The sequence below is a fragment of the Megascapheus bottae genome, chromosome 13 (assembly GCF_031878675.1).
Source record: "Megascapheus bottae isolate mThoBot1 chromosome 13, mThoBot2.hap1, whole genome shotgun sequence".
NCBI lineage: Eukaryota > Metazoa > Chordata > Mammalia > Rodentia > Geomyidae > Megascapheus > Megascapheus bottae.
Window position 1 is genome coordinate 37,171,987 of NC_143521.1, and position 27,528 is coordinate 37,199,514.

The 27,528-nt window shown below is 40.8% G+C and overlaps 1 protein-coding gene and 1 long non-coding RNA gene across 2 annotated transcripts in view; one reads left to right on the top strand and one right to left on the bottom strand.

Moving 5' to 3' along the window:
• Limch1 (LIM and calponin homology domains 1) overlaps window positions 1–27,528 on the bottom strand; it is a 292,070-nt gene that overhangs the window by 245,599 nt on the left and 18,943 nt on the right. The window lies entirely within an intron of this gene.
• On the top strand, window positions 596–4,771 carry LOC150055829 (uncharacterized). The gene is made up of 3 exons (XR_016537469.1): window positions 596–808; window positions 1,229–1,331; window positions 4,526–4,771. It is a non-coding gene; the product is annotated as an uncharacterized LOC150055829 (long non-coding RNA).

Sequence of the window (27,528 nt, forward strand, 5' to 3'; positions counted from 1 at the left end):
AATTCAGAGGTGAAATAAGCTCCAGATCTTTCTAAAAGAATTTTAGTACTATCCTTTATAAAACATGACTTTAAACTCCAGGACCATCCATCTTTTAGACATGTTGTTGTCTTTATTTGATCCCTACTAATGCTCAAAATCCTTGAAAATCAAAACATAAATTTGTGCTATGGTTGGAAATTGCTTATTAATCTTTATATTGACTCCTCCCAAACATATCCTCTCTCTCCCCCTCCTCCCTCTCCCTCCCTCCCTCCCTCTCCCTCCCTCCCTCCCTCCCTCTCTCTCTCTCTCTCTCTCTCTCTCTCTCTCTCTCTCTCTCTCTCTCTCTCTCTCTCTCTCTCTCTCTCTCTCTTTTTCCCTCCCTCTCTCCCTCCCTGTCTCTCCAGCCCCACTGGCCCTATAAAAGTCTGAGTTGACAAAGTTTCATGGTCACAAGCAGCATTTGAAAATTGGAATTTGTCTGGCTGACTATACTAGCCCTGGAATTCAGCAAACATCTGGGCCAGTGAGTGTGAGAACTTTCTGTGCCAACAAATATTTCCAAGGCAACAGTGAGAATTAGAATTCCACAGGCAGCAAGGTGCAGAGCTGGTCTGGCAGAGGCTGGTAGACCAGATGGCTGGTGGGAGTCATGTTGCCTGAACAAAGTGTTTGTCTGTATTAGAAGTTGATGTCTTCACTAGACCATCAACTAGACTCCTACTGAAAAACATAGACATCATAACAGTGCTACAGAAAATCATGGGTTCCATGATCGGTGCTAAGCCAACTGGCTACTCCACAGGTTGAACCCCTTCTGATACCGGTAACAGATTTCATTAAATTTGAAAATTTCCGTATGTTCTAGAATATAGTAATTTGTTATACTAAGTTAGAGAGCTAGTTCTTCCATTTGCTGCCTAGAACCTTTTTATACAGTGACTAAGATCAGATGCTACATCATTAACTAGCTAAAGTTTCACCTGCCTTTCCAAGTATGAAAAATCCAAGAGAACAATTGAGTCCCAAGAAATAAGTAGTGAGGAGCAGAGTGGGGAAAAGAAAGAATACTAGAGAGCTTGGTATCAAATGGTCCTTTAAGCAGTAGGTCAGCAACTTTTGCTACCCTAAAAGAGAAATTAACCAGCTTCCTCGTTATTTTTTATATGATGTAGACAATTCCCAAATGAAATGATCATTTACTGTTTTGTTTTGATAATTATAAAATAATACCTGCTTATTCTAGGCTGAAGAAAGAGAAGGAAGAAGAGAAAGAGGAGGAGACTAAGGAAGAGGAAATGGAGGAAGAGGAAGCAGTAGCAGCAGTTTTAGAGATATCACAATTCCAGGTTTCAATCTTGACTGCACAGCCATAATAATTTTTTTTAAAGCTTAGTACTGGCACAAAAACAGACCTGAAAGACCAATGGAATACACTAGAAGATCCATAAATAAACCTGTATACCTAGTCATCTGATATCTGACAAGAAAGCCAAAATTATGTGTTGGATAAGTGACAGCCTCCTTGACAAATAGACATCCATATGGAGAGGAGTGAAATTAGAACCCTGTCTCTCACTTTACACTAATATCAACTCAAAATGGATCAAAGACTTCAACATAAGATTTGAAACTATTTCAAGAAGAAACAAGAGAAACATAATTTATTGGTATAGGCAAGAACTTCCTGAATAGAATTCTAGGGGGCTCAGCAAATAAGAGAAATTGACAAATGGCATTGCATCAAGCCAAAAAGTTTCTGTACAACTAATCAACTCAAGCTAAAAAAGGCAGCCTATGGGCCGGGAGTTGGGCCTAGTGGTAGAATGCTTGCCTAGCACGCACAAAGACCAGGGTTCAATTCCGTGGTACCACATGCATAGAAATAAAGCCAGAAGTGGTGCTGAGGCTCAAGTGATAGAGCTCTAGCCTTGAGAAAGTCCAAGGACAGTGCTCAGACCCTGAGCTCAAGCCCAGGACTGGCAAAAAAAAAAAAAAAAAAAGTCAGCCTACAGAATAGGAAGTCTTTGTCTTCTGACAAGGGCCTAAAAACCAGAATATGCAAGGACTCAAAAATTACCCCAAAGAAACAGTAGTCTAATTAATAAATAAGCAAATGACTAAATAGATTTTTCAGAAGTTAAAAATAAGAAACACATAAAGAAATTGTCAACAGCTCTGGCCATGCAAGAAAATGCAAGTCAACATCGATATTCCACCTTTAGTTAGAATGACCATCAACAAGGATAGGCACAACAAATGCTGTTGAAGATGTCGGTCAAAAGGAGCACTACTTCATCACTGTTGGGAATAAAGTTAGTGCAACAACTACAAAAGGCAGTGTGGAGGTTCCTCAAAAAACTAAACAAGGAATTATCCTATGATCCAACAATATCGCCACTCTAGGGCACTTATCAAAATATTACAAGCAGCATAGAATAAAGACGCTTGCACACCCATGTTCATCACTGTATTATTCACCACAGTCAAATTATAAAAATAGCCTAGATGCCATACAATGGATGAATGGATCAAGAAAACATGAGTTAGATAGACAGATATAGAAACATATTGATATAGACATCTCTATAGAATAGCTGGCTAGAAAGATATCTGGGTATCTATAGATGTCGATAGAAATATCTATTTATGTTTCATTTTCTACTTATATGTACAATAGAATTTTATTCATCAGGAAAAATAAGTCATTCACAGGAAAATGGATGGATCTGGGAAAAATCAGGCTATATGCAGTAAGTCAGGCTCACAGAGACAAAGGGCACATGTTTTCTCTCCAAAGTAGAAGTTCAATCTAAATAATAAACATATATGAAGTCATATACAGGCTATATTCATGTGTATAAAAATCAACTTACTAAATATAGTATACATAAAGGAGGATTGTAATAGTCTAACTCCTTTGAAAATTAAATTGATAGTTTAACAAAATAATACCAGGAAGCCGAAATACGTTTTGTCTAAGGGGTGGCAGACAGAAGAATGAGTGCATACAGTCATGACACTCAATATAGACATGTAAAGATGGAACCAGGTAACAACATCGGGGGATGGGATGGGTTGAGATAGAGGAGAAAATGATGGAAGGGATGGTATTATTTAATTAAAGCCCCTGGTGTAGCAGGGCACTGGTGGCTCACACCTGTAATCCTGGCTACAGGAGGCTCATATCTGAGGATCATGGTTCTGAGTCAGCACAGGTAGGAAAGTCTATGAGAAAACCAGAAGCTATGGCTCAAAGTAAAGTGATGGCCTTCAGCATAAAAGCTCAAGAACAGTGCCAAGGCTCTGAATTCAGTCCCTCACAACAGACAAAAACAAAAAAACCTCTGTACAACTAAAAACTAAATTATATCCCTTTATAAAAAAATGCCTGCTCATTGTAAAAAAGTATCTTTTACAAAGCGAAGTCTCTATAAGCCAAGTCTTGCAAGATAATTTATCATGGGTTGCTTTTTTTATGTTTAATGAATACAATAGTCAACATAGTGCCCTCCAGCTTGCTACTTATCAGTGTCCAAAATGTGTGGTTCTTTCTGCTAGTCCTACTTCATCTGTACATTATAATTACATCTAGATTTGATCATTACAGATGCTATAAGGATAATGGGATATTTCTCAGTGCATAGAATATGATCTGATAACATAAAAATGCCATTCATATTATTAGCAGCCTCCTAGTTGAATGCACATTATATGTATTGATATTTAGTAGCAATTATTTAGAAAATGCCCTATGGGTGGAAATTGCAATTCTCCATTCTCACAAACAATAAATTTTATAGCTTGGGCTCCAATAGAGTCATAGTAGTAGAACTTTATAATGATCTTGCATTTCTTGGCATGTTGATAGTCACAGAAAATATGCACATTTGTTCAGCTGAGTTTGCATTGATAATTTGTAAGAGATCAACATATTCACTTTAGAGACAAGGAAATGGTGGGTTTGAAAGGATGAGTAAGTCACAAAACTCAGTCTGCTCATCCCTGCTCATCCAACAGAACTTTACTAACTCAATGCCAGGTGAGTGGGCCCCAAGTTAGCAAGCTGGGCACTGGGGATATGAAGATGTATAAGATACAGTAAAAGAAATAAACCTCACAGTCTAGGAGGTGAATAGCTAATATTTTTTAAACAACTACACAGTGTTCCAAGTATAACAAGGACATGTTTAGAAACAGTGGGGCCAATCTAGTCAACAAAGGAACCAACTGAGATCACAGCAGAGTCACAGCTCCAGTAATGTGTCAAGGTCTGTCTCCAAAGATGAAGACAAATGCAGTCAGAAATTAGACAATCAGGATCATACAAACTTCCAGTCTTCACTGAGTCCAAATCAAAGCAAATTAAACATTTGACACTAATCATTATAACTGAAGCTAATGGAAGAAATTAGGGGCTTATAAGTATATTTCACTAAGTGTAAGAAGTTGGAAAATAGTTTTATGGGGGTAAGAATAAGTTTTGAAATATAACAACTCTGGGGAGTATGTCCACTATCTTTGCTCTCCTTCTCCCTCACAGAAAGAACTCAGCCATGGATAGTGCTGCCAGGAAGGTCAGCTAGAAGACAAGAAGATTCTGTGGGAGTTTGTCCGTTCTCTGTGATGTTCCTATTGTTCACTGTCCTGTGTCATTCACACAAGCCCTCTTCCCACCTCCTCCATCTTGTTAAAATGCATAATAGAGGATTTTTTTCATTTCATACTCACTCCCAGGTATTTGGCTGGGAGCATGGAGGCAGTGAGTTACAATAAATCTGGAATCTGATATTTTCTTTTATAAATGTAAAGAGCTGCAGTTTAGATCAAAATTACCCTCTGATGACATGTCCCATTCTGCTAGGAATGAGGTAGGCTCAGCCTCATCCCTGAATGGCTGGCATCAAACAACCACTTGCTTTGGAAAAACCATAGGGTTGTGCTTTTTTGTTTGTTTTTTATAGTAATAGAGTTTGAACTCAGGGTCTTATGTTTGCAAGGCCAGCATGCTATCACTTGAGCCACTTTTGCTTTCATCGTTTTCTAAATAAGATCTCTGTTCTTGTCAGAGCTATCCTATTACCTATAATTCCTCCTAGTTATACTTCCCTTGTAGCTAGGATTACAGTGCAAGCTACTGGGCCCAACCCTGATTATTTTAAATGTTTTTAGTCCAGAATCAATCACAGCACACTGGGCATTTTCTCTTTTAGTATTCCTCCTGACATGGTGAATACTTCTTGCCATCTGTTTGACCAGAAGACAAAGGTCAAATATATTTGAATCATAGAAAGATGTGGTTGAATCCCAGCTCTGTGTACAGTCCTCCACAGCCTATGGTCAGCTCATTTCCTGCTCATTTCCTGTTCTAACACAAGAGCCTCAATAAGTCAGGAGTAGAATATCAGGTACAAAACACTCTTCCTTCCTCCAATGCAAGATGACTCAGTCCAAGACATGCATATATAAACTGACCCAATTACCACACTCTCTCTAAATACTGCCCTAAATAGGATGTTTTAGAGTTTCCCATTTTACTTCTCTTTCTCCCTATTACTATGAAACCCCTTGGTACTTGCTATCCTTAAGTTATCTCTATAATTATTAGGGTTACCACAAAAACTTCCAACTTGAAAAGGGAAGAAAAAACATGAGCTGAAATATACCATTCCATACCCAGAACAACAGCCATCAGACATCTTGAATACATAATTATATGTCACTCTGTACAACTCTACTTTCCAACTGACTCTTCCTTAGACATACTTAAAAATATCTGGTTGCATAAAACATGAGGCAACTCAAGCACCATATGAAATCTTCAACTCACACCTGAAAAATTGCTGCTTGGCTGCCCCAATGCCAATATTTAACCAAGGACAAAAGCTCTAGCCTTAAGCTACAGGAAAACTAAAAGAACTTAACCTAGCTTGGATATGGCTAATAGCATTTGCTGTTGGTGCTGGGATTTTTGGTGGTGGTTGTTTTGGTTTTTTTGTTGTTTTTGTGGGTCATGGGGCTTGAACTCTGGGCCTGAGTGTTATCCCTGAGCTCTTCAGCTCGAGGCTACTGCCCTATCCCCTACCCCTGAGCCACAGCCCTACTTCCTGTTTTCTAGTGATTAATTGGAGATGAGTCTCATGTTCTTTAGTGCCCAGGCCAGCTTTGAACAACCATCCTCAGATCTCAGCCTCCTGAGTAGCTAGGATTACAGGCATGAGCCACAGAGCCCAGCAAGGAACTGTTTTTTTTTGTTTTTTGTTTTTGTTTTTGTTTTTACGTTCCTGGGCTTAAGCTCAGGGCCTGAGCACTGTCCTTGGATTTTTCTCAACGATAGAGCTCTACCACTTGAGCCTCAGCACCACTTCCGGCTTTTTCTAAGTATGTGGTACCAAGGAATCGAACCCGGGTCTTTGTGCATGCTAGGCAAACACTCTACCACTAGGGCAAACTCCCGGCCCAAGGAGCTGTTTTTTAAAAACACAGCTCAACTGACACAGTGGCTCATTCCTGTAATCTTGGGAGACAGAGATCAGAGGATTGTGGTTCAAGGCCAGCTCAAGCTTAGTTTGTGAGACTTTATTCATCTCTACCAATGGCGTGGTTTCAGTGACATACAACTTTTATCCTCAGCCACATAGGGAAGCACAAGTAAGATCAAAGTCCAAGCCATTCTGGGCATAAAGTCACACTCCACCTTGAAAATATCCAGTCTAACAGGAGACTAGAGGCGTGGCACACATAGTAAGAGTATAGGGTTGTAAACATGAATCCATGAGTTCAATCCCCAATACCACTATAAATAATAATGATAATAAAATGCACATTTTCTCCAATCTACTTTAAACAAGTTTTCAGCTTATGTCAGGGCTACTGTGACTTTTTCTCATTGGCAGGTGGTAAATCACAAGAGTGAATGGTGAAGTTTCAATCAGGCAATGAATCAGAGTCTACCAGGAAGAGGACAATTGAGTTTGAAGGTCTCTAAAACATACAACAAAACTCAGTGATAAGTTGCAAAACAGAACCATAGCAATTTTCGCTGATATGTTTCAACAATAATTCAGGTCAAGTTAGAATGCCCACAAGTAAAGATTCAGGTTGTATAAAAAGATTGTCAAGCCAGGTGCCAATGGCTCATGCCTGTAATCCTAGCTACTCAGGAGGCTGAGATCTGAGCATGGCGGTTCAAAGCCAGCCTGGACACAAAAGTCTGTGAGACCCTTATCTCCAAGTAACCACCAGAAAACCAGAAGCGATGCTGTGGCTCAAATGGTAGAGTGGTAGCCTTGAGCTGAAGAGCTCAGGGATAGCACCCAGGCCCAGAGTTCAAACCTCATGACTGACAAAAATAAACAAGCAAACAAAAAAAGTCTGCCAAGCATAAAACTTAATAATTTAAGTACACAGGTTCAGGAACCAAACTATTTGAGTGTAAATCTCAGCCCAGATGACATTTGGATATATATGTTATTTCAAGGAACATTTACTCTATTATTTAATTCAAAGAGATTTTGTGAGGACTCATGAATAAATAGAAGTAAAATATTAATGTCTGGCATATAGGAAAGACACAATAACTTAATTATAATTTCATATCATCATTATAATCATTACTACATAATAATGTCTTTCACAGATGTCAATCAAGTTTACAAACTCTTAACTTGCACCAGAGTGGGTTTGTTTTGTTTGGGTTTGGTTTTTTGCCAGTCCTGGGGCTTGAACTCAGGGCTTAAGCACTATCCTTGGTCTTTCTTCAGGGCTAGTGCTCTACCAGTTAAGCTACAACATCACTTCCAGCTTTTTTTCTATGTTTGTGGTACTGAGGAATCAAACCCAGGTCTTCATGCATGCCAGGCAAGCACAGAGTGGGTTTTATTAAAGTATCTATAAAAGGTCTTACTGAATCTCCTACTTGAAGAAATAAAAAGACACGTCACATTAGCTAATTTGGATGTCATCATGAATGGACATAGTCAAAAGAAGCAGAACAGAACAAAGAGATGACATCACTCCAATCCTGGAGTGGCAGAGAAGGGAGAAAGGACTCCCAGGTTACTGGTTTTGTGGTTTCACAAATCATCCCACTGTGAAGAATGCTTTCCTTCCTGGTCTATAGATGCGTACCCATTATTTGCTCTACCTGAAACATTTTCCCCATTTCCTTACCCAACCTTTCTTTCACCAGATTTTCCACATTCCTCAGATTCTGGCCTCAGGTCTCTATGCTGTACAATCAGGTAGCATTCCTCCACCATGTTCCTATGGTTGGTCATCCATGCATATGTGGAGGATAGATAGATGGATGGATGATATATCAAACTTCTATCTTAAGATCAGATGAGATATTCAACATGACAATAAGCATAAAAATGCTTCGCAAACATAGGTTACCATTCAAATGCTGGATATGAGAAGCTTGAGGAAAGAAGCACCAGGGTGGTGGAGAATTTGAGTTGTATGAATATCTTAAATGTAATGGGAAAGACTGCATAATGGGCTTGATTAGTCTAATTGAGCTGGAGAATGTGAGTAAAGGAGACAGGAAAAGACAGGGTAGAGTCAGGGAGAAACAGGGACCAGCAAAGTGGAATAGAAAAATGAAGGGTGTGGTATCCCTACCAGAAAGGGGCTGTAGTTTCAGGACGTGGGTGAGAGAAAAACACTAGGGTCTGCAGATCACATTGATAGTGTCCGTGAACTTGGAAGGGGAGAGATTATATCTTTATTTCACTGAATCTTAACTGCAATCTAACATTTCTCCCAATTGATAAATCAAAGTAGTATTAGTAGAACTTATAACTGTCACAATAAGATATGACAATTGTGATATGTATCAAAAACATCTTTTACTATCACCAACATGTTTTAATTAGCTTTTATATCCACCAACCTATCTTGTTACTTACTACTTTATACAAAAGAAAGCAAATATACTATATCAAAACTTGTTAACCTTTCCAGTAATTTATTTTAATGTAACTGGTTTCTTTGTAACACTATGTGCTTTAAGCATTTCTTGGTCCACAGGCTTCACCAGACAACCAAAAAGAACTATTGCAGAAAAATAGAGAAAGGCTCCTAAGTAAAAGAATTGTCATAGAGCACCAAAAATCAGTGGTGGTTGGAAAGAGAAAGTGCCTGTGTCGCAAGACAAAAATGATAATAATTCTTTTGGGTTTTGCAATAAGTGTGGCAAAAAAAAATCAGAGAACTTTTCTCACTCATCTAGGCATAAGCTGACCAAAGCCAGAAGATGGGGTAATAAGTCCATTCTATAGCAGAAAAAGAAGCACAAAAATTAAACCCAAAGTGTCTATGACCTAATATGTCCTACTAGGCCACAGGGGTAGGAGAGGAGACTAGGTGGCAATGGGAAGACAAGCTGCTATTGCACTGCACAATGAGTTCTATTTTTCCACCTCAAGGGCAGCCAAGCACTGCTATCACTTCCAGGTCAAGATGTAAAGAGGTTTGAGGGCAGATCCTGCAGAGGTAGGCAAAAAAGGACATTGATAAAAAGCAACAATAGTAGAGACAGGAAGAAATTCATCTTCCCTTCAGCATAAATAACATGGGCCTTAATGGAACCATAGAAGTAAACTGAGATGAATGCAAATCTAATGGAACCAAAGATACTATACTGAAGAATGTGAAGAATGAATTCACCAAAAGAAAGGAGTAGAATCCAATACAGTGTAAGATGCAATCTACAGGCCCCAGAAATCATCAACACAGGCTTCTGGGGAGGCAGGCAAGATCACCTAGGTTGAGACACTGCCTTCCTTGTTTCTAGAAGGCAATATGAGGAATATAATATGCACTTACCCTCTAGAGTTACTCCAGGGACATCATCCCTGGCTTTTCCCCCAGTGTTTTCATTGAGAATCTCATCCCAATCAGAATGGTAGCCATCAAGGAAAGAAGCAAGAAGAAGTGCTGACAAGGATGCACTCTTGCTGAGAATGTAAACTCATACAACCACTATGGAAATGAGTAAGGAGACTCCTCAAGAACAAAAAGCAGACTTACCATAGGACCCTAATATACCACACCTGTATTCATTCAAGTACTACTCACAATGGCCAACTATTACACTGGCTCCTGGCTCTAGACCTTTCTAAAAAAAAAAAAAAATGACACAAATGTCAAATGAAGGATCTTAGGAAGTAGGAACCAACAGGGAAGTTAAGGATGAAAGGGAAGAGGGCAAAGGGAAGGTGAAAATAACACTTCATACACATGTATAAAGAGAGAAGAAAAGCTGGGCGCACTGGCTCGCGCCTGTAATCCTACCAACTCAGGAGACTGAGATCTGAGGATCTTGGTTCAAAGCCAGCCCGGGCACTGAAGTCCATAAGACTCTTATCTCCAATTAACCACTAGAAAATCAGAAGTGGTGCTGTGGCTCAAGGGGTAGGGGGTAGGGCAGTAGCTTTGAGTTGAAGAGCTCAGAGACAACACCCAGGCATAGGGCAGTAACCTTGAGCTAAAGAGCTCAGGGACAGTGCCTAGGCCCAGAGTTCAAGTCTAGAGAGAGAGAGAGAGCGAGAGAGAGACAGACAGACAGACAGACAGACAGACAGACAGACAGACACAGAGACAGAGACAGATGCATTTAAAGGAATACATAAGAAAAAGTAGCAGAGGGAATTAGCTTGATCAAAGTGCATTATATAAATGTATAAAAATATCACAATTAAATCCCTTTGCACAATCAATGTATTCTAACAAAGGTGAAGAAAAGGCCAGATTCTGGTGGCTCATGCCTGTAACCCTAGTTACTCAGGAGATCTGAGGATCTTGGTTCAAAGCCAGGAGGAAAAGTGCCCAAGACCCTCCCATCTCCAACTAACAAAAATAAAGTCAATGTGGTAGAGCGCCAGCTGTGAACAAGCAAGAAACTCCAGTAGGCATAAGGCCCTGAGTTAAAATTCCAGTACCAGCTAGAAAAAAGAAAAGAGAAAAAGTGAATACAGGAGTGTGGTTTAGTGGTGGAGTGCTTGCCCTGCATGCACAAAGCCCTGGGTTCAATTACTCAGTACCACATACATAGAAAAAGCTGGAAGTGGTGCTGTGGCTCAAATGGTAGAGCACTAGCCTTAAGAAAGCCCAAGGACAGTGCTCGAGCCCTGAGTTCAAGTCCCAGGACAATAAAGAAAGAGAGATGGAGGGAGAGAAGGAGGGAAAGAAGTAGGGAGAGAGAGAGAGAAAGAGAGGGAGGGCAGAAAGGGAGGAAGGGAGGAGAGAGAAGAGGAGGGAGAAAGGGGAAGAAAGGAGGAAAGGAAAGGAGGGAGGGAAAGAAGGAAGGAGGGAGGGAGGAAAGGGAGAGAAAGAAAAGAAAGAAAAAGAGAGAGGGGAAAGAAGCAAGAAGGGGAGAGAGGAAGGGAAGAAAGAAAAACTACATTAGGAGGAAAAAAATTTTTAGAAAAGACAAGAACATATACAGGCACACACATATACACCAAAAAAAAAGAAACAGTGAATAAAACTGGTTCTTATTCAATTCAATCAACCTGTGACATGAAAACTAATTTAGATTTTTGCCTTTTTGCTTGAAATGAGTCAATAGTGCAATTTTCACATTGTTTCAAATTACACGTCAGCTGTAAAATCTGGCAACATTGTTGAAATAAAAGCGCCAAGACTTCATGACTTCATCTATAGGACCCACTTACAAGTTCATTTCAACAGAAATTCTTCACAAACACCAACCAGCCTTCAGCTAGCAAATTAGTTACAGCAGTAATGTCCAGGTTTCGAAAAGGTTACTCAAATGTCAATATTTACCCAATAATCAAGCTATTTGGCTGGTTATCACTGTATTTTCTGGTTTCTCTAAATGGCTTATCATTCAAATATGAAATACTATCATGGAAATAGTCATCTCTACAACTAGCTGCCTTAATCTGCTTGGTATCTGGAGCTCAGAGGAGGCCCTGAAATGTTTTCCAGCTGAGTATTTTCTAAGGTACTGGCCCAAAACTCAAGCCATGGCCTTGAGCTGCTCCTGAGTAATAAAGAGAAAAAAAAAATCAGGTTGTACACAGTCAAATGCAATTGCTGATTAATGATATTTTTAACATGGCATGAAAAAAATAAATCAAGTTCTGGTATAATTTGATTTTATAACGTATATTAAAGGTCCAGGAATAGAGGCCCATGACTGTAATCACAACCAAGAGGGAGGCAAGGGTGTAGAAAGGCTCCAAGGCCACCCAAACAGGAGTGCGAGGCTCTTCCTAAAAAGTAAATTGAAGAAAGAAGGGCTTTAAGCTGGGTATGGGTAGTTCCTGCCTATAATCTTAGCTACTCAAATGGATGAGATCTGAAGATCACCATTTGAAGAAAAGTCCATGAAACTCTTATCTCCAATTAAGCATGCCTCCCCCCCCCAAAAAAAAAAACAAGAAGCCAGAAGTGGAGCTGTGGCTCAAGTGGTTAAAGTGCCAGCCTTCAGCAAAAATACCTAGGGATAGCACTGAGGCACTGAGTTCAAGTCCCAAGACCCCTGCACACACACTCACATGCACATGGGCGGGGCATTAGTTTACAGTACTTTGTAACAAGTGCAAAGCTTTTAATTCAAATTCCAATAACACATACATACATACACACACATACACACACACACACACACAGCCAAAGTACATCACAAAATTCCAAGTATATGGCCATATGTCCCTGACCACTGTCCAATCTCTTGATATCAGCAGCATAGCAGGTCAGGCCTGGAGAGAATGTAGACAGGAGACTTTGTATCTGTCTCTAACCCATCCATCTCTCTCCAGCTCCAATTATCAAGCTCAAAATATCATTGAATAATGTACAAGACATGATATGAGACCAGGTTCCTACCACATATAGAACTGGCTTAGCAAAAGGCAATAGTAAGGGCCGGGAGTGTAGCCAAGTGGTAGAGTGCTCGCCTATAATGCAGGAATCTCTGGATTCGATGCCTTGGTAACACATACACAGAAAAGGCCGGGAGTGGTGCTGTGCCTCAAGAGGCAGAGCGCTAGCCTTGAGCGAAATATGCACAGTGCCCGGGCCTTGAGTTCAAGCCCCAGGACTGGCAAAAAAAAAAGGCAATAGCACTGCCAATATTTCCTGTTTATTTTTTTTTGTAATTCTTTTTAAATGACAGACACAAAAGCAAGTGTATATTTAATTTAATTTATGTATGAAAATATGATTAATCATTTTCCCATTCATAGCTAAACTTTGGCTTTCATTGTACAATAGATCCGTTCATAAGAACTATTATCCCCCGCTTGGACCATGAAGGGCAGCTTATACACTGTTACCTTTTCCTCCAGCCATCAACTTGCCTTTCCCAGTCACTGTGGAATGTTTTCCCCAGGCTCAGTCAGCCTTCCAAAGGCCCCTGAGGTAAAAGTCAGGCTTCTGATGTCACTCCAGATGTTCTAGATAATTCACCAAATAAAAAATGAAAGTAATCAACTAAAAGCGCCTCCATAAAACACACCCAATTCTGAAAGTCAACTTTTCAGAACTATAAATCGTCATGTTCTTTGCCCTGAGTCAGAACAGGGCTATAAAGTAGCCTTTAAAATGTCAGTTAATTATGTTACTTCAAGGATTTGGTCCCAGAGGAATTCAGTTCATCCATCACTCTTCTGAAAGGAAGACACTAAAGTTATTAAGGAAAAAGAGAGCTGAGTGATACAGGCTTCATTATACCAGGAAGCTTTTGATAAGAAAAAAACTTCAGGAATATTTTTTTTGCCAGTCCTGGGGCTTGAACTCATGACCTGAGCACTGCTCTTAGACATGTTTTGCTCAAGACCAGTGCTCGGCCACTGGAGCCATAGCACCACTTCTGGCTTTTTCTGTGTATGTGGTACTGAAGAACCCAGGGCTTCATGCATGCACAAGCACTCTACCTCTCAGCTAAACTCCCAGCCCTCTCAGGAATATTTTATACAAGAAAAACAGATTGTCCCCTTGAAACAAGTCAAGGCAAACAGACTAGAACATTCTACGCACAAAAATCCTTGACAGTCTCTTGTCTCATCTCTCCTCAGACGAAGTTCCAAACCGTTAAAGAACCACAGTTTTGCTCTTAGCATTGCATCCCAAGTCCATCTCCACTTTGCAAGCTTTTATTGAACAGCCACTATGTACAAGACATTGTGTGAGCCCTGCAGGGGAAGGAGAAAGGCGGTGGGCTACACAGATGACTTACTCAGTTCCCAGAAAATAGTCATAGAACTATATGAAAAGCCAGACTGAGGCTAAAAATTACATACTTGGCAGCTGAATAAAGGAATGCAAAAAATCTATGTTGTGTGTGTGTGTGTGTGTGTGTGTTTCTGATTTGATGAAGGAAAGGGAAACAACAAAATGACAAGACAAAGGACAAAGTAAACCAATGCAACAGCAATATTCACAAGACAATATATTGAAAGTGAACTTGGCGGGGAGTTGGAGGAGAGGGAAAATCAAGGGAGAGGCTAACAATTTCAGACAAGAAATGTACTCATTACTTAATATATGTAACTGTAACCCCTCTGTATATCAACTTGACAACAAAATTAAATTTAAAAAAATAAAGGAAGGAAAAAAATCAACAGTCAACATGCTCTGGCATCTCATATTTTGCCATTTGTCTCCAAATTCCATGTAGTTAAGTGTGTGTGTGTGTGTGTGTGTGTGTGTGTGTGTTTCCTAAGGCTTGAACTGTGTGCTGTCCCTAAGCCTTTTTGCCTAAAGATGGTACTCTACCATTCGAACCACAGCTCCACTTTTAATTTTTTTCTTCTTTCTTTTTTTTGTGGTTAATTAGAGATACAAGTCTCGTGGGCTTTCCTGCCCAGGCTGGCTTTGAACTAATATCCTCACATCTTAGCCTCCTGAGTAGCTAGAATTGCAGGCAGGAGTTACCAGGATTCAGCGTAAGTACAATGTTTCAAAAGAACATACTCAGAAGAGCAAAAGCTTAAGTAACTGACTTTGTGTCCATCCTAATTGATAGAAATCAACAGTCAGTGATTTCTGGCTTTCTTTTTAGACAAGTGGAAGGCTTGTAAGTGAGGTATCTTTGTTTTAATGAATTGATTTGTCCACTTCCTGTCTCCTTACTTCCAAGTCTCCCTTCTTCTCTGTTCCCTCTCCCTTTCTCCTCTCTCCTTTATATTTTTTGTTCTAACAGTCTTAATATAAAACAAATAAAATAAGAAATGTGTCTGTGTTGTTTGAATGGCCTGCTTTTCAGCAGAAACAATAGACTGGTTTGCAAAAAGCAAAGTCTATCTCGAAGGCAATGTTTTGCATAAAAATCTACCTCCCTACGTCCCGTTTAAGGACGTCAGGAGACTAAAAGGCAAAACTTTATTTCTCTCTGCAGAGCTTAAATAACACCTCTCACAGCAAATGGCAATGGGAATGCTGTAAATGTTAATTAGCTGAAACCTTTTCTTAGAATTCTTTTTCTGTTTCTGGATGCCATAACACCAACAAGTTCCTATCTTTTGCCAAAATTACAAAGGAAGAGTCATCATGCTAGACTCAATGCTTACTGTTGGATTTAGAGATGAAGAGCCGGGGAGATGGGCACTTTGAGGCCTCTGCCAAGGTATGAGCACAAAGCAAGGTTTGGCCCTAGGGGGTCCTGAAAGGAGAGTTCCAGTTCACTCTGGGTCTTCCTCCGCAAGGTTTTCAGACAGAGAAAGGCATACTTAGAAATTAATTACCAGGGGCAAAAGGGCTGCTGGTACCTATCTATAGACAAGGCAGTCACTGAAAAATGTGACCTACAGAGTCTGGAGCCTCTAAGATTTCTATACAGGACCAACTCTTCACTCTTTCCCAGGGCATTAGCCAAACTGTTCACTATACCTGCTCACTCCCTACTCGAGAGGCATAGTTCTCTAACCGTTTCCAAGAATCAAAAGCTTTGGACACAGCACCAATAAAAAGGCCTTGATATCCTTTTCTACTAATGCAGGTGAGAGAGCAGCAGAGAAATCACCACACTCTTAGTTGGTCTCCTTACAGCCCTCATAGAGGGGTGTCTCAATTTGATAGTGTTACCTGTGCCCCCAATACTGTGAACAAGGAGTGGCACAAAGAGATGAATTCAAAGTTCTTGAAAAATTTCTTTTTGAAGTTAAATATCTGGGCTCATGCAAGCACCACAGTTTGTATCTTAAACTTTTTCTTTTCTACTATTTCTTATTATTATTCGGATGTTGCTAATTGGAAGAACAATATATGATCAATGGAGTAAATGACATCTAAAGAATCCCTTTAGCACTGAATGCACACAAGATGATCATAGCTCCCTCATGGATACAAAATATGTGTGTGCCACAATGTCCCCCACAGTCCTATTTTAGCCTCCCAAATTATTTCAGAAATCTGGGAGCCATGGGGCTGAGTATTACTAAAAGAAGCATTCAATGTAAATTGATGTACTTTGGATTTATAAAGGGTTGAAAATCTCTATCAGACTGGCTGTTTGTATGTACAAATCAGATAACCCTCCTTCACACAATGATACTTAGTATCTAGCATCAGGAAAGGCCAAATTAGGTGGGCTCTAGAGCTGATGGCTCCCCAGAATCATCCTCCGGTTGGACCGTCCTCAGGTTGGTAATAAGATGGCTGCCCCTCATCCAGACATCACATGCAGATGTGATGATGACCAGAGGGGAAAAGGGAATCTTTCTTAGTGTCTTACTTAGAAGCAAGTTGACCCTTCAAGAAACCATGATTGAGTCATTGGATCCCCTTGTGCAGCAAGGTAACAGGAATATCATCATTGGCTTAGCAAGAGGGAGTAGGCAAAAAAAAGTCAACCAGAAATGATCTTGATGGGTTAGACTGGGCATCAGAGAATCCACCACAATCAAAATCAGTATCAAGGAGGAAGTTTGCTTAACTCAGGAATTCAGGGCCTTCCAGAAGAAGGAGGAAGTGGGGAGGAGAAAGAATAGAGAAGGAGAGAAAGAAGAAGGGAGAAAAACAAAAAAAAAAGGAAGAGATAAAGAGAAACAAAGAGGAAAGGGGAAGAGGAAAGGAGGATTAATCCAAATATTCACTCTTATTCCAGCTGATAAGTAAAGCCTACTGGAAAAATATGAAAGGGTTTATATACTAGTTCAGAATATCAACATATAGTACTCCAAAATGTAAAGCAAATCATTTTTGCTAAACTTAACATCTGATGCCCAAGAACCATACAAGGTACACAAGCCCTCTCCTTTGCATGTTCTAAGAGAAACTAGTTTCAAATGGTGAGGATATTAGATTCCTAACAAGCACATCTCTACGCTAGCATACTCAACTCATACCCGGGAAGCAATGCTATCTTTAAATGTGCTTGCAGTCTGCTTTCTCGGCAATCCAGCAGTCTTTGTCCAAAGGGGGTGGGGGGGAATAGCTGTTCCCTTAGGCTGACAAACTTGGTCTATCTACACAAGTTTTAATAGGGAATCACACCAGGTCTGAATGCCTTCTCTGATATGGACTGAGAGCACCACATGCAAATTCCAGTCTGAGTTGCAAGGTCTTGGCCTCCTCCAGCCACACAAGATGCCCTATGAATCATCTGCCCAGCCTGACATCCTCTGCAATTAGAGACCCCAGAGAGCTATTTAGGTGTTCCTGGCATGGGGTTGCAGAGCAACACAGAGGTGACTCACAAGGAAAAACCTCAAATTAAAGGTCCCGAAGTACCTACAATCCCAGATCATGAATAGCAGCCATTTCCTGGGCATTCACACCTCTCTACCCTCCCCCTCCCCAGATTTTAACCCCAACACATGAAGCCGAACTATAGTTGGGCTCTCTACCTTGAAGAAGAGAAGTATGATAGAGATTTCCAGATTATGGTCAGGCAACAACAGGCCTTTATTCTCTAACTCCTATATGAAATTCAAGAATTTCACAGGTTCCAAGCAAATGAATATTTCATTCTTGGTTCATAGCATGATAAAAAGTCCTTTTCACTGGAAGCATTTAAACGTAACCCAAGAACCCACAATGTCTGATTCTATCGGCAAACCACAATCAGAAACCTACTGAAATGCTCAACCACAGCAAGCCTGGACAGCCTGCAAGGTGGCCGGGCTCCACTGAAAACTGTCAACAGGACAGAAAACAGGACCAATGGAAAGGGAAGAAAAGTCTTCGGGTTGTTACTTTAAAACTCCAAGAACTAAGCTAACATAGAAAAAAAAATTCAGTCCCTAAAGTGATAATGAAAGCTGCCCTCAGCTACAATTTATACCTCCATCCACAGGCTTCAGACTTGCAGCTAGTTTATGTTATTCCAAAACCATTGTTACTGTCCCAGTTGACATAGCCAAAATGGCTCTGAGATCATTTTTTGAAAAGGGCCCTTCACAGGTGCCATGGTTATGTCCAAATTCTGCTTGGCTCCTTTCCTCCACAGTCCTGTGTCTTCATTAAAGTCGCCAGCTAAGCAAGGATGTTTTTCTCTTTTTCTTCAATGTCAATGTAAGTTTTTATCAACTCTCCAACATTATTCTTCCTATCCTACTCTATTTTTCCACAGCATTTAACACTTACATATGTTCTGCCATGGGCCAGGAGTTTGGCCTAGTGGTAGATTGCTTGCCTAGCATGCACAAAGTCCCAGGTTCAATTCCTCGGGACCACATACATAGAAAAAAGCTGGAAGTGGTGCTGTGGCTCAGGTGGTAGAACTCAAGCCTTGTGAAAGCCCAAGGACAATGCTCAGGCCCTGAGTTCAAGCCCCAGGATTGGCAAAAAATAATAATAATAAACAAATATATATATATGTTCTGCCTATATTTCTATTATCTTGTTTACTAGACTATAAGCAAAATGAGGATAGAGATGTTCTTATGTTTTGCGTACTGATCAATCCCCTGCCCCCCAAAACCCCATGCTCAATATCTATGGGGTAAATAGTAATCTGTTCTAATGGTAAAAGAAAAATGGACATGTGAATCTCCTTTCAGTGTGACACAAGATGATTTTTAAAGAATCACTTTAGATTTAAGAAAGAATGGCACAAAAGATTATTATTTCCAATTAACCACCATAAAGTTGTTAATAAAGCAGCACAATGGCTCAAAGTGGTAAAGTGCTAGACTTGAGCTAAAGAACCTAGGGACAAGGACCAAGCCCAGAGTTCAAACCCCAGATTGACCAAAAAAAAAAAAAAAAGGAATGGCAGAGAGTTCTCAAAGGTGCTTCCCCTACAACCTTTGTCCAGCTTCCTCTAAAGTTAACTTTGTATCAGGAGCCGGGGACTCACACCTGTAATCCTAGCTACTCAAGAGACTGAGATCTAAAGATCAAGGTATGAAACTAGCCCAGGAAAGAAAGTCTGTGAAACTCTTATCTCTAATTAACTCCAGAAAGCAAGAAGGCAAGCTGTGTAGAATACCAGTCTTGGGGGGAAGGCCTTGAGTTCAAGATGTGTGAGCAGACCACAGGATTCACGGTGGTCTTCCTGCTATTTGGCCAATGGATGACACCAAAATTTACATGGCCAGTGTGCTGAAATTACAGGGCTCTGAGTCCTGTGGGTGGGGGTAGAGGTTCCAGGCTCTACTGTCACCACCATTTCCCATTTTGTCTCTCTCTTAGGTGGTACTGACTGTGGGCATTCTTCTTGTAAACTAAACCTCTGCTCCCACTTCCTCACCACCAAAAAAAATCACACTGGTACAGTACTATTAACTAAATGACAAAGCTCAATTGGATTTCTGGGTTTTACAGTAATGCTTATATTGGGTTTAATCATAACCGCTCAGATTCTGCCAGTGTGTGACAGCTTTTAATGATCTTGACATTCTCAGAGGAGACTTGGACAGGACTTTGTAAAACATACTTTCATTTGGGCTTGTCCAGCACTTTCTCCTGACTAATCTGGGGTACTGATTTGGGAGAACAATAACAAAGTATTGGCCATGGAGCAAAAGAGATCATGTGACTTCTGACAGGTAAAATTAAGCTAGAGTAGTTGAGAAAGGTGGTGTCTGTCTGCTAGCTTTCTTGGCCACAAAGCTGAGCTTTTCCCCTTCCTGTGGTCTAGTTAAGAAGTGAGTCACTGTATCAGCCCACACTTGCTACTCTTAACTACAGATGGTGTCTGCTTGAACTCTGACTGTAGTACTTAATTACTAGAGGTGGAGGTTCCCCCACTTTAATTCAGTCACCAAGAGGAAAAGTATTGGGTCAGGTATGGGTAGCTCACACCTGAAATCCTAGCTACTCAGGAGTCTGAGATCTGAGGATCAACATTCAAAGCCAGCCAGAACAGAAAAGTCCATGAGAACTCTTCTTTCCAATTAATCACCAAAAGCCAGAATGGTGGCATGGCTCAAATAGTAGAGCACTAGCCTTGAACACAAAAAAAGCTAAAGGACAACACCCAGGTCCTAAATTCAAAAACTAGTACTGGCACTATACACACACACACACACACACACACACACACACACACACACACATACACACACATTACATATACACATATATATGATTAAAAGAGAGGTGGGGGAAAAAAGAGGCAAAAAGGTATATAAAATATAGATGACATTTTAGAAACTGCCATCTATCAGCTACATTATTATTTCTGTGGTCCCAATCAATGAACCATTTTTTTTCCAAAGCAAAAGCCTATCAATGAAAAAAGAAGTAGAGCACTCAGGATTAAAATAGTCTTCTGATATGGCATGACAAATGGGAGAGTGAGTTGAATCCAAGAATAATCCCCCATTCTGTATCCCTGGCAACAATCCCAGCATTCCTTGATTGTTACCTTTGTTCCATTAATTGCCTTTAACCAATAGCATTTATTTTACGGTATTACCAACAGGAAACACAATGTGCAGCCAAGATTGCTAATCGTCCCCTAGAATAGAACCCTTCGTTTGTAGCTTAGGCACATAGCCACATAGAGAAAGGCCCATCCAGACACCCTTCCAGCTAGGCATTCTGATGACCTTCTTTTACAAAATACAATCATGAATTTGAATTTCATCACAGCATTCAGATGTAATATCCACTTCAGTGTATGTGTGTGTATATGTGTGTGTACAATGAAAAGCATATATGTGTGAAACAAAGAAAACAATATGTAATTCCTCTCCTTATAAGGCAGCATGACAAAATCTGCTCCTGAATTCAGGTCAGTTCAGAAGCTCCATTTCTGTACATTAGCCCAGACTGTCCCTTTAACACAGGTTTGCTGAACAGTCAACTTTCCACAGGGTGCCCAGAGCTCACGCCTGTAATCCTAACTATTCAGGAGGCTGAATATAGAGGTTTGAAGCCTGCCTGACCAGGAGAGTTTGTATGACTCATATTTCCAATTAACCATAAAAAGTGGCTCAAGTGATAGTGTGCTAGACTTCAACAACAACAACCAAAAAAAAAAAAAAAAACAGGAACAGCACCCAGTCCTTGAGTTCAAGCCCTAGGACCAGAATCAGACACACACACACACAGAATCAACTTTCCTAGATGTTACGGACCAAAGTAACCAAAGTAGTCCTGAGTATCAATCAGCAAACAGTATGTCACGTGATGTCACATGCTCTAATACAATCGGCATTCAATGTATTTCCTCCCATTTGTAGTCATTCCATTTTAACTCACTCACAAGTAATTAATCACCAAAGAACAACCAAAAGTAATTGCTTTGCTAATCTTTTCACAAACAGCTCTACTTCAGAAAAAGTTACAGCTAATAAAGCATTCCTCAGAAATGCTTGAAAAATCAAAGCTAACAATTAACTGGTACTCACTATTTTTTAGACATTTCTCTTTATGTTTATATATTAATCTGTACTTTCCTTGAAACAACCTTTGGAAAAGAGGCTATTATCCCCCACATTGCATAGATAAGGAAACTGAAATAAGCATAAGTGGCTTCCAACAGTAGCTACTCAGAAGACTGAGCTCTACAGGATTGAGGTTCAAAGCCAGCCCTAGCAGAGGAGTCACTCTGAAAGACTTCATCTCCTATTGATATGTAAAAGGGTATCAATGTATGTGAATTAATGCACCTTCTATCTGGAAAATATCATGTAACCCTTCTATCAATTACAATAAAAAATATATGAAAAAAATATATATATAAAAAAAAGAGAGGCCAAAGTCACAGCACAGCAGCCTTGCCGGGATCAGACGTTGCATTCTACTTGGCCAACATAGTGCTACCACTCACTCGATGCCATATTGCAAGTGGCTTGCTGACCAGTTTCTCCAGAAACGCTACATGCCTTCGTTCCAGTTCTTGGTCATCAATATGCCATTTCATTGATTATGAATTCTTTTTTCTTTTTTCATTGTTGGTTGTGGGGCTTGAACTCTGGGCCTAGGCGATGTCCCTGAGCTCTTCAGCTCAAGGCTACTGCCCTAGCCTTTGAGCCACAGCCCCACTTCTAGTTTTCTAGTGATTAATTGGAGATAAGAGTCTCAGGTCAGGTCTTCAGTGCCGGGGCTGGCTCTGAACTGAGATCCTCAGATCAGATCGTAGCCTCCTGTGTTACTAAGATTACAGGAGTGAGCCACTGCACCCAGCTTGTATTCTTCTTTTTGACATCTGCTCCCCTTCTCTCAGAATCATTCTAGCCCCGTAAAGTGGGTGATGGTTTCTGAAGGACTTCCTCCATCAACCCCTGCAGCTCTCCATTCACCTGGGTGCTGACAGTGACTACAGTACAAGGAAAATGTCTTCAAGTTGTGTGTTTAGAAGCAGTAGTATGTCAGCCAGCTTTTTATAGCTCCATAAAATAGGTCCTAACTAATGCTAAATTACACAGGGGACCAAGGTATTCTTCCTTGAGCTTACTTCCTGAAAGCCAGATACACAATCTGCATTGTTGCCTTACATCTCATTACCCAATTTGAGTGGTTTCCTCTTCAAAAACAAAAACAACCTAAGGGCTTTCTACTGAGTTTCTTTGATGATCCTTTGCTTTCCTTTCTCACACAGTTTTAGTGAAATGTGTCAGGCTCCCTGCCAAATATGAACACTTTTAAGGGTAAACATCCCTCCCAAACTCATTACCCACAAAATTACTTTTTAAAATTTTTTATTGTCACAGACATTGATGGAAATCCATGACAATGCTCTCTCAGCCAAACAATCAGGAGAAAAAATATGAAGTATCAATTTAATTCACATCAGTGGTCACATAACTACTTTCATTCAAAAATAGCTTTCCTCTGAGACTCGGGGGTTTGTGCCTATAATCCTAGCTACACAGGAGGCTAAGATTTGAGGATTGAGGTCCAAAGCCACCCTGAGCAGGAGAGTCCATGAGATTTTCATTGCCAATTAACTATCAAAAATCTGGAAACAGGGGGCTGGGAGCTTGGCCTAATGGTAGAGTGTTTGCCTAGCATTCACAAAGACCAGATTCGATTCTTCAGTACCACATACATAGAAAAAAGCTGGAAATGTTGCTGAGGCTCAAGGGGTAGAGCTCTAGCCTTGAGAAAGCCTAAGAACATTGCTCAGGCCCTGAGTTCAAGCCCCACTACCGGCAAAAAAAAAATTGGAGACAGTGCTGTGGCTCAATGTGGTAAAGTACAAAAGCTCAGAGACAGTGCACAGACCCTCAGATCCAGGTCCTCAGATGAAGCCACAGAATCTGCATTAATCAATTCATTAAATTACCTTAAGAGAGGACTCACTTGTTCATTTCAATTTCCTACTAAGAAGTCTAAGCTGAAACACAGTGGAATAGCAACAGATGTTCAATGCACATATGCAGATAAGAATTCTTCCTTGGACTGATTATCACTAACAGATGAAGGAAGTGAATTCATTAAGGAAATAAAAGCCTGCCCACGTGGAAGAGAGCCAGGTCGCACAGTCACCTAATGGCTCAGAGTAAAAGTGGATTTTCCCAACTCCAAAAGGACAATGAGATGTCAAATGCATTGAAAAACTAAATAAACAACTTGAAAACACCATGCTGGAATAGAACTCAGCCAACTTCCCTCACCCAGAGGAACGTCCACCTCCTGTTCCTTCGACCCCCAGAAATAAAGATTTGCATGCCTTTGTCCTAAATTCCTAGAATTTTTTTACATATTTTTGAAAGCTCTGCCACATCCTCTAGCTTATAAGGTTAAGGAGGAACTCCAATTTGAATCAATTGTCTAACACCGGTTGGTATTTCACATGGACATGGAACAGTGGAGGACTTCAGGAATAATCAGCAAACGGATTCCCAGCTAGAGTCCATTTCCACACACATCTTGCACATCTGAAACAAAACCAGACCCAGCCTGGGCTTGCTTTGCTTCATCGTGGAGCAACAGTCACAAGCTGTGTGTACAGTCATCCCCACTGAACCCTGTACATCAACCTCAGACACTGCCCACACGAACCTCTTCACAATGCACTGAGCACTGATGACAGCTAAGAAAGCAGCACTCCTTAGCCAAGAAAGCAGCTCCTAAGGTAGAGTCACACACACACACACACACTCAGCCCCCCACCACCCCCGTGCTCCCCTGCCTCTGCTCCTACCTGGATCTCTGCTGAACTTACATAGCTAAAACAAAGGACCACTTTTCAGCTCAGTACTTTGGCAGCATCCACAACTGTGTTTGGCCCTTCTTTCTAGAAAATATCTCTCATTTTAACTTCTGAAATTCTGAGTTGTCTCCTACTTACTTGTCCATTGGCAAAAAGATGAGTAGGTCTATGAAATGTAAAAACAATTACAGAACAAATGTAAGAGCCACATAAGCTCTTCCTTCTTGCAGTATGGAAGAACTCAATGTCACTGGAAAGATGTTTTTAATACTTTGAATGAAGTGGAAGCTGGCTACAGAATCACTGGAGAAGGGGCACTTGAGACACATGTGACAAACATGCAAAGGCAGTATTGCACAGGTGACAAGGTTGTATCAATTTCACACCCAAATAGGTCCTGTAGCCATCCCTTCTTCCAAGCCCTTGGTCCTTTTCCTAATTCATCTCTTTGGGAACAAGCCACCCTCCTCCTTCGAGTACCTCCTCACTAGTGATGTTCCACTCCTCTGTCATAAATCAATACCCAGGGCATGCGCAGAACCACTGACAGTGTCTCTATGCCAAACCACACCCTGTGCCAGAACACCTGACGTCACCACAGAGCCACATGTTGCCCAGCTTTCCAGCCTTGCCCGAACCAAACCCTAACTCTCCATCTACCTACGAACATATCACTCACTATCATCCAGTTCCACCTTCCTTTTTTTTCTTTTTTGTTCTTTGCTCATTGTCCACCAGCTACCTTTTCCTCTGTAAGCCACCATACAGCTAACAGCACTGACTGAGCAAGCAGGTACCGTTTACGCATCTGGCTGGGCCAGCTGTGGGCCAGCACTGCTAACCTTGCTGGACCTACTGGAAAGGCAGTAGCTCTCAAGCACAGGCAGGCTCTCCCCCACCCTTCAAGGCATTTGGTAATATTTAGAGATGTTTCTCTGGTTGTCACAGCTGGAGCAGGGCAAGGCACTGTTGAGCTTGAGGGGGTCTCAACGTGTTAAGAGTGAACACCCCATAATAACGAACACTCATCTTGCCCCAAAATAACAGTAGCAACAATGCTTGGCGGTGTTGGCGGGCTCTTGGTGGATCTGGAATGGCCGCGTGTGGAGGAAGTGGGCACTGGGGGTTGGTCTCTCATCTCGGCAGGCCTAATTGAGCCTCTGATGAAAGGGAGAGACCAAACAAGCAGAATGACACACGCATTTGGGAGCCTGACTTGGGACTGAGTATGCATTTTCACTGCTACAGGCCCTCATAGATCCAAGGAAACAGACTCCAGTTCTTTGGTGGGAAGAACTGAAGTCACTCAAGAGTTTCTAAAATGAATGCTCTGCACTGAAATTTGCTCCAGAGTCTGGAATTTCAGATTGCTTGCTATAGCCCATCATAAAATGCTGATCACTTTGTTCCATCAACTGAACTAGAGATGATGATGCTGGCAGAAAACACAATTCTGTTCCCTGGACGCACATTCCTTACACACCCCACAGAAGTAATCGTTCACAAGCACTTTAGACCCTACTCAGGCCAGTATCATCACCCTGTGAGGGTCCCTGCTTGTTTCCTTACCTGCTGGGCCCCCCACACTGGCTGTACACTGGGACCCCTTGAGGAAACATGTACAATACCATCGCTCCCAGTGCTTGATCCACGTTATATTATTACTTGGTTTATAGTTATTGTAAAGGTGATGTACAGTTACATATGACAGATACAGTATGCTTCTTTTTGAATAATGTCACACTTTCCCTCACTCTCTCCCTGATTTCTCTTCCTGTCCCCACAAACAAGTTATACAGTTCATTTTCAACGTAGTGCCTAGTAAATATCACTGCTGCATTTGTTCACACTTTGTCCCATATTGTTTTAAGTCAAAGGCTTCCAGGAGCCGGGCGCAGTAGCTCATGCCTGTAATACTAACTACTCAAGAGGCTGAAATCTGAGGATCATGGTTCAAAGCCAGCCTGGACACAAAAGTCTGTGAGACTCTTATCTCCAGTTAACCACCAGAAAACCAGAAGTGGCACTGTGGCTCAAGGAGTAGCTGAAGAACTCAAGGACAGCACCCAGGCCCAAAGTTCAAGTCCCATGACAGATAAAAAAAAAAAAAAAAAAGCTTCCAGGAGATTGCAGTGCAGTGCTGCAGTACACAGCTAAAGTTGAAAAGACCTGAGTCAGAAACATTCACCTTCAGAAAGACAAAGGCAATATCTATTTTAAAAATAAAACTTGAGACACTCTCAAATCTCTGTAAGACTGCCTAACAAAAGCTTCAGAACTAAGCAAAATAATTTTTTTGCTGATATAAGGGTTTGAACAACTCAGCACCTGGTTTTTTCTCAGCTTACCTGCTCACAGCTAGTACTCTACCACTTGAGCCATGCTTCCAGCCTAGTGTTTGCTGCCTATTTTAGAGAAGGAGTTTGGGGACTTTTCTGCCCAGGCTGTCTGCAGATCATGATCTTCCAAGTCTCAGTCAACCCAGCATCCAGGATTTATAAGTACCAGCCACTGGTGCACAGCTGAAACTAAGTAAAATTTTGCTAATGATGAAACATGTTTCATTATGAACATTGTTTATCATCAGTGATTACCTGCATCAGATAAAATTCCATGAGAGAATCCTTACTGTGGTTGCAAATATGGCTTGTGATTTAATAATTAAACAACTGCTGCATTTAAAGAAAATGTATCCAAAGAAAATATATCCAGACAGAACATCATACATTTCTTATCCTAATAGAATGGATTAGGACAAATAAGTATATATTAGAATAGGTAATATTGTATCTTTCATACATAAAACATGATACTTCAACAGTTACAGTTTAAATTGCAGCTTGACTTTGTAGCCATTTATGGGGGGTTCAAAACATGTCAACAATTTCCTTTATACTTTTCCTTTCAAAAAGTAGAGATGCACAGAAATGGACGGACAAAAGTTAAACAAATGCAGCAGTGATACTCACTGTATGGAACGTGAATGGTAAAACTTGTATGGGGGAATGGGAGAGAAAAAC